The sequence below is a fragment of the Malaya genurostris genome, chromosome 1, assembly GCF_030247185.1.
Source record: "Malaya genurostris strain Urasoe2022 chromosome 1, Malgen_1.1, whole genome shotgun sequence".
NCBI lineage: Eukaryota > Metazoa > Arthropoda > Insecta > Diptera > Culicidae > Malaya > Malaya genurostris.
This window is the reverse complement of record NC_080570.1, coordinates 158,128,935-158,137,200: the sequence shown is the minus strand read 5'-3', so window position 1 is coordinate 158,137,200 and position 8,266 is coordinate 158,128,935. Positions and strand designations below refer to the sequence as shown.

General features: G+C 39.5%; 1 protein-coding gene across 1 annotated transcript in view; it reads left to right on the top strand.

Annotated features, from left to right (window-relative positions):
* The first annotated feature begins 826 nt into the window (after positions 1-826).
* The window catches only part of LOC131426439 (uncharacterized), a 118,935-nt gene continuing 111,495 nt past the window's right edge, over positions 827-8,266 (top strand). The window contains exon 1 of the mRNA XM_058589172.1: positions 827-1,978. The gene's annotated coding sequence lies outside the window, so the exon portion shown is untranslated. The remainder of the gene's footprint in view (positions 1,979-8,266) is intronic.

Sequence of the window (8,266 nt, the reverse complement as noted above, 5' to 3'; positions counted from 1 at the left end):
TCGATACACTCCTTATAAGATTTTCCTGTCATTGACTATTGAACTATAGAGTGAATTGAGTATAACTAAGGAAATCATAAGACTTTTAATGAAAATTTTCAACGCAATTTTTTCAATTTCTAAGTAATGTAAAAATCGAGCAAGATTACTCCTTATTTCTCATTTCTTATTTGTTCTGCTTTACAATTAAACATACAAAACTACGCTACACAAAAGCATTAACAAAAGCTTGTACCGAATGCAAATGGCTGTTGATTAAAAAGTAATTCAAAAAATTAAGGACATTCAACTGAACTTTCGTGCACATTTATGCGAAATGATCACGAATATTTTCCACCTTGCATGTATGCATCTTCGGCTAACTACACAAAAATTAGCAAGTGATCAGATTTTTTTTTTTGTAATGATCGTTTAGCAACCACCGGCAGCCCACCTTCGCCGTAACTGCAAAATCATAATAGCTTTCAAACTGCGAAGGAAACAGAACAACGGGAACAATAAGGATAAAAGAACAGCGAATCAACAAGGGTAAACAATAAAAAATGTTCCAGTCTTGGAAGGTGATTTTAAAAAGAAGAAACCGCAATTTTGCCATGTTCTCCGGAAAGTAGTCTGTTCTCTTTCTTGCTCTCTCTCTCTCTCTCGCTCCCGTTTTGCTGGCTAATCATGCCAGCGATGGCTTCGCAGACCGGGATCAGCTAGCTCGTAATCAACAAAAGTAGAGGAGAGCCACTCGACGACGTTGCTCTTTTTCGCCATTGGCTGCACCGAAGTTCTGGATCTTGTATCTTGTGTGTGAAGTGAGATCGCTGGGTCAGTTGCTTTTCGAAGCCTCGCCGTTTAGGATCGTTTATCTTTTCTCCGTGTCTTTACTGCGTCGCGTGGTTGCCGTGGTGTTGGTGTGCGTGCACACTGGAGAAGAATTTGTGCAACTGCGCATCGAGAAAGGTCCCTGCACCGAAACGGAAGATCTGCTTCGTACAGCAGGATCGTATCGTATTTCAAGCCAGCGCTCAGTCCGTTTGCAGATGTTTTGCCGTTTGCAATAATGATCTAATCTGACAGTTGGACCGATGGTGTAACATGTCAAGGCCTACTTTGATATCGAAAAATAATCGTGATTGAAGAAAGTTCTTTTAGCAGTGTTCTGTGTGTGTACATACTTGTCTCGAAACGGTCGAAACGCGTGCTATCCATCCATCCATCCGAGTGCACTCGATCAGACCAAAAGGGTGTGCGAAAGAGAAAAGCAATAAAACCGCGATCACTACCACAAGTTAGAAGCGGACGAAAGGAAGTGAAGCATCTCACGAAGGGCTTTCGTGGGTTTTGTGCAGCAGCAGCAGCAGCAAGTTGCCGTCGATTTCAGATCCAGAGTATAGCGACCAAATGCTAATTGATCTAAATGCGTGGTTCGATCGTTTAGCATGTTTGCCCAAAGGGGAAAGTCGACTTTGTTACTTGGATACTCTGCTCTTGCTGTACTGGAATAATGTGAGCGCATAGATTTGGCGCACCCGATCCGATAGCCAATGTTCAAGGTGATCGCATAGATTGACCAGCTGTTGCATTTTTCTGTCGCCTTCGGTGCCTGCTGTTCTTCCAGGACTGACCTCTTTCATGTGCACGGTTTAGACGGATTTAGAAGCCGTTTGGGTTTAAACTCAACGGCAGGAAGACATGATAGACGCAAGTTAGAAAAAAAAAACCAAACGGGAGCAGCTTAGTGGTGGGGCAAATTAATAAAGAGAACGGTGAGCCGAAGCCGTTTTCGTGAATATTGAATTAGGTGGAAGAAGCAGAAGAAGTGGTAAACTAGGCATAGCCTGCAAAGTTTGCTAAACAATAAAAAAAAGCAAGCCACAGGCCAGGCATCCGTCGAGAAACATCAAAACAACAGGAGTAAGAAAAACGTGCAAATCCCCGTTTAGTAGTGTTTGGGGTCAACCGACGGCGAGAACAAGAAACAGAAACGAAGGTAAGTCCGCGCATGGTTGCCAGCCAACTTTTTGAAAACACTTTTCGTGCTTAACTCATAGTAAGTTGGAGCCTACAATTGTCAAACTTGATCTAGAGGACGGCTTCAGACGGTTTAGCGTGAACTATTTATTGGATTGGACGATTTGATGATCAGCATTATCGGCATTTTTTTTCTGTTCTCGTAAAGTAAACAAGTTTTTGTTTATTAGACAAGGTCAGCAAAACAATTCCATCCGATTTTCTAGAACGATCGTTTATTTTGTGCCACCACAACCTAGCATAATGAATATAGATTGTTTTAAAAAACTATACAGGCTTCGTTTCAACGTTTAAAAAAAAACAGAAAATATTCACCTTCAAATAGCACCATAAACGGAACTATGATGTCAAATACTCAAATATTCGAAATTTGAAAATTTTTCATATGCCGGCACTTGGCTAACAGATATTCAGAGTCAGCAAAAATGGCCGGTGGGTAATGTCCGAGACATAAGTGGAGTGGGTGACGTGAACACGATAAAGCTGACACGCTTCTGCATGCTTTTACTTCTTCGCTTCCCGAATTTTAACAGTTCTCAGCCAAGGGGTTGGTCTCATGAACTAGTTGTCGTATGTTCGAGCACCATCTGGGAAGATTCTTAATGTCAATGTGATCGCAGTTCTAGAGCCATGGAATTGTCAAGTACACTAAGTATCGTCTGCAAAGTCTGTTGATACTGAATGATTAAATTTCACAAAAGAATGTAATATCAAGTCTTTGCTTAGCCTCTTGTACCCTTACTATAGAGTACGACTTATTCACGATAAATAACTTTAAAAAGGCGGGGCAGAAGAGAGTGAAAAAATTGCGCTGTCGCAGAACTGCACAACGCGCGAATTCAATTTATACTGGCACTGTCATTTCAACGGATAAAAGTTGAACAAATAAAGGGTGATTTTTTAAGAAGTACAGAATTTGATTAAAAACAACTGAAAGATACCTGTTTAAATCCACCTAGTGGCGTAATGATGCCTTTCTCATATCAATCATATTATCATATATAATGCTGTGGTATTCTTCAAAATAATTTCCTTTGATTCTTGAAAGAATAACCGAAATCGGTTTGTTTGACCGTCTACTGATAAAAACTATCAATTTCAGAAGATTTGAGGTCGATTTAGAAAACTTTTTACGATTTTTCGCCCTTTTCAGTGATGGTATAAATTTTTTAACATTCTCTACCCTATATTTCCGGATCCGGAAGTCGGATCCGCATGAAATTCAAGAATTACGTATGGGATCACAGGACCTTTCATTTTGAACCTAAGTTTGTGAAAATCGGTCGGACCATCTATGAGAAAAGTTAGAACACATATTTTCATTTTTTTTGCACATTTTACCCCATAATTCCGGAACCGGAAGTAGGATCCAAATAATATTCAGGAATTTTGTATGGGACGATAAGACCTTTCATTTGAATCTAACAACATATCGGCGGGTATTTCACGAATCATGCCACCGACCCATAATCCACACCAAACAGTGACCTTTTTTGGGTTGCATTGGTAGTTCTTGTAATGCTTTTGGCTGGTCTTCACTCCAGATGCTCCAGAAGTTTTGCTTGTTGACCTATCCATTCAACCAGAAATGAGATTCGTCACTGAGAACAATTTTTCTATAAAAAAGTGGATCTTCATCCAACTTTGACAGTGCCCATTCATGATTAAATTATAGACCAGACGACGATTCATGATTAAATCAAAGTGCAAACTGAACAAGTTTCACAATGACACAAGACACTACTCACGCGTGATCTGTCGAAAACAGTGTTGCCAAAAAAATCATCCTTTAGTTCGTTAAAGACTGTCCCAGAAAGTATGGACGCACTTTGATTTCGCTGTAAATAATTCACAAGTGTTATATATTCAAATTTTATTCGATATACTGATGATATTAGACTACAACAACAGAATATTATTCTCAACATTTGCTACTTAGCCATTGCGGATTAGTTGGCGCGCCTTCTTGCTAACGTTCCTCATTAAATTCCGTACAGATTTCTTGGCGACAAGTTTTGACACCTTTTTCCAATCTTTTTCGAACTTTTGAATGGTTTCGGCTGCCGAGACATGTTTCCTAAGATGTGCCTTCTTTAATGCCCAAAATTTCTCAATTGGTCGAAGTTGTGGGCAATTTGGTGGATTCATGTCTTTTGGGACGAAAGTGACATTTTTGGTAGTATTTGGTAGTCGTTTTTTTGTAAACATTCCTTGATGTATATTTCGCTGTTCATTGAAGCAGTGGTGATGAAGGGTTTCGAAATCTTTCCGGCAGCTACAAATTGCTTGCCAGACTATAGCTTTCTTACCAATTTTTTCGACTTCAATCGATGTCTCGGACTGGTTTAACACTTGCCCTTTTGGCACCGTAGAATATTGTGTTCCCGGCAAGGATTTGTAATCGAGTACCACGTAGGTTTCGTCGTCCATGATTATGCAGTTCAAATTTCCAGCAAGAATCGTATTGTACAGCTTTCGAACCCTCGGCCTGATCGATGCTTCTTGTTTCGGACTACGTTTTGGTTGTTTCTGCTTCTTATAGCACGAAGAACATTTGACTTCGAAGTGCCCACTTTTTTGGCCACATCCCGAACTGAAACCTCCTTCTTTTGCTCGAACGCCTTCAGTATACGTTTATCCAACTGAGGGTTAGCAGGACCCGTTTTCGGTTTATCCTCACCGAACTTCCTGATTGCATTTCGCACGGATTTTTCACTTACTTCTTCCATTTTTGCTAGCTTTCTCAGTGAGAGTCCGCATTCTGTGCACCATTTGTACACAATTTTTCGACGTTGTTCTGCTGAAAGTCCACGCATTTCGAAACAAACTAATGAAAACGAATAAACAACTGCACAAGTGGTTAGAGAAGAGTGTGAACAACAGGAAGCAGCCATAAAAATTGACAGATTCTGAGCCATTGGGAAATGGCAGCGGTTTCTGGTTGCGTCCATACTTTCTGGGACAGTCTCTATACAACGACAAAAATAATCATTAGTGATTAATTTATACTCGTATTTTTTGGTATCAGAACTACACCAAAAATTGTCGTTATGATTCTGTACCAGACTGATATCATACAATATTTTTCAGGGTGTTTACTTTTTGGTTCGACAAATAACTAAATTGCTTTTATATTTGGCGTAGGGATGCTAGTTAATTTTTCAAAAATCTGTATCAATCGCAAAAACAACTGTTGACGATTCCCCCATCTGTCATGTTTCAAAACAATGAAACCCAACACTAAGCCGAAAATCGGTATATTTTAAGAGAACATATCTGTATAACTGTAATCAAAACATTAAACGAACTGTTAAAAGATTTTCTTAAACATTTCTTGAACAACTCTCGTAGCGAGTACAGGACCCCAAATTGTAGTTTATTTATTCGACCTGAAAAATTGGGAATTTTCATGCCAAATGTTGGGACGTTTCAAACAAGTTGGTTCCTAAACATGACTTGACCATTGTGGAAGCAGATTTATCGGTTTGATAAACTTCGAAAAATTGTTGGGTAAGAGTCTAAGGTTAGACTTTTAAATCTACACCCGTACTTTGAAACTATTATCCATCGTTGGCCGAAAATATTACCAACGACTTTCTCCACATACCACATCTGTCTAGGTTTATTCGTTTTTCAAAGATTAATATATAACTAGGAATTATTGTTTAGTACGTTTGAACGATTTGTTTGAGCCGGTGATGTAGAACCGAAGCGAAGGGACCCTACCCAAAATTCGAATATCAGAACAAACGGTTTCGTATAATGTAATGCTACGACTCCTAGGTTCCATAGGTCACCTGTTCGTTGTCAATAAACGATCGAATATGGTAATTCGCTAAGTAAAATCATTTAACGACCAAACTGGAAAACATTCACCATGTTCTTCTGGGTGTGTGTGTCTGTGTGTCCATGTCAAATCAACTAGAAGAGCTTTCAACTCGTACACTCCTTTCAATTCCGGCCCATTAAAATTAATTTTATGCTATTATCTAATAAAGCCAACATTCACCGAGAATATAAAAGCGGACGAAACGCGGGCGCTCTGTGATGCTTGTGATTGGTCGACGGATGAGGAGGAAGAGAAGATGGAGGAGGACAACATTGCGCATAAAGAGCAGAACCACACACAAATAACTCACGAAAACATCCAGAGACCGACCGCGAACCGACGACCGATCGCAGAATAAGAACATATTTAACTGATGGCGATTTGACTCGCCCCCCCCCCCCTGTGTTTTGCTCGGATGGATGAGTTTTTTTTTCTTTCTGAATTCAGTTCAGGGCTCGCCCGTTGTTGCAGCATCGGTGCCGCCAGAGTAAAGTAACATATTTTATGAATTTCAGGAGAGATGCTACTGATGGTTGCCAGACCGGAGATTGACTACACTCCGAAGTAAACCGTAGGCCCTCATAGTCAGTAGGTTATTTCGTATTTAGTTCAGATGCAAAGGTCTTGAACGCTAGAAGATGACATTGGCATAGCAAGAAGTGTGAAACCTTTCTACACTTTGAGGCGTAAAATATCGGGAATTTATTAGTATCATATGGGTTTTGGTCACACGAATGTCGTTTCCGGATCATAAAGTAGTAGAAATACAATTTCCATTGAAAAATCTTAAAATTTGTGCGAAATTGTTCGAAACATTATATATGACTACTTAACGGGTTAAGTTGAACTGCTAGGTGGCTATGGCAGTTCAACTTGAACTGCTAATGCATTGATCAGTCAAAGAAAAAAACGGGAACAAAATGACAACATTCACTGCCTCTGATTTTTTGCAATCATCTATGTCTCTCGGTTCCATAGCCTGCTATTGAATTTTAGCCATATCAAACTTCTAGTTTGAATGTAACGGGGTAAAATTTAAAACTTCACACTCGAAAATCGAGCAAAACACTTATCGAGCCGTTTGGGTATGCCGGATTCCCGGTTCCGGGAGTACCGAAAAAAGTGATCGTGTGCTCCAAACCGGAAGTCTAATTTCTCAGAAACAGCTTTACCGAATAACACAAACTTAGATTCAAATCAAAGGTATTATGTTCCCATATATAAATGTAGAAATTTGCTTTTTTAAATCCGGATCGTACTTCCGGTTTCGGAAGTACAGGGTTAAGTTTGAAGACGCCAAATTGCAAGCAATATTGGATGAAGATAGTACTTCTGGTCAAATGCGAATGACAGCAATGTTAAATGTTGCACAACAAACCATTTCTGTCCATTCAAAACCTATGGAAAAAATCCAACAGTGTGGAAAATTGGTGCCACATGATTTGAATGGAAAGCAGACGCAAACCAGAAAAAAATACTTGTGTAATTTGGATTCAAAGACACAAAAGAAAATCAGTTTTGCATCAATTTGTTATAGCCGGTGAAAAATGGATTCATTTTAAGACTCCTAAACGGAAAAAATATGAACTGATCCGGGACAACCATCAACATCGAGGGCAGAACAGGCTCGATTCGGCAAGACGGCATTGAATGCTCTGTGTTTGGTGGAATCAGAAAGGTGTGGTGTATCATGAGCTTCTAGAACCTAATCAATCGCTACAGACAACAGAATGATCAATTTGAACCATGAATTTATCGAAAAATGAGACCAGAATGGGCCCGAAGATACGGCAAAGTAATTTTATCCTCCAATATTTTGATGCCGTTTGAAAACAAAAAAAAAAAGATTTGTCAAGGCCTTCAAAATAGGCTTCCGTTTCTGCAATGGCCGACGAATTTTTCTCCCTGGAGAAACCTTTTCAGGTTTGGGAATAAAGAAATAGTCGCTGGGGGTCAGATCTGGAGAATACGGGGGATTGTGGACCAATTCGTACCGCAAATCATTCAATTTCACCGTCCTTGTTCTGACAAAAACTAGTGGATTGGCTGTCATGAAATTTGGTATTGGGCCATCTAGAGACTTGTTCTCAACAAAAATATTCACGGTTCGAAACCTTTTCTGTGTGACGCCCGGGACTTCATTCTTGTAGTACAGTGAAACCATTTAATGTAGTACAGTAAAACCGATTCAGGATACAATTAATGCACTTAGCTATGAAGCTCTATGTATATGTATTGACTAACTTGCTAACCATGTATTTATTGCCTGAGTTTAGTAGCAAGCATAGATTCTCCTTCTAGAGAACGATTGAAAACTAGAAAGTATTTTCGGTATCTTTACCAGTATCAAATAGTAATACACCGCATGAGAGAGCGCAGTTGAATTTCATTATCAAATAAACCTCCGTTGAAATAAGA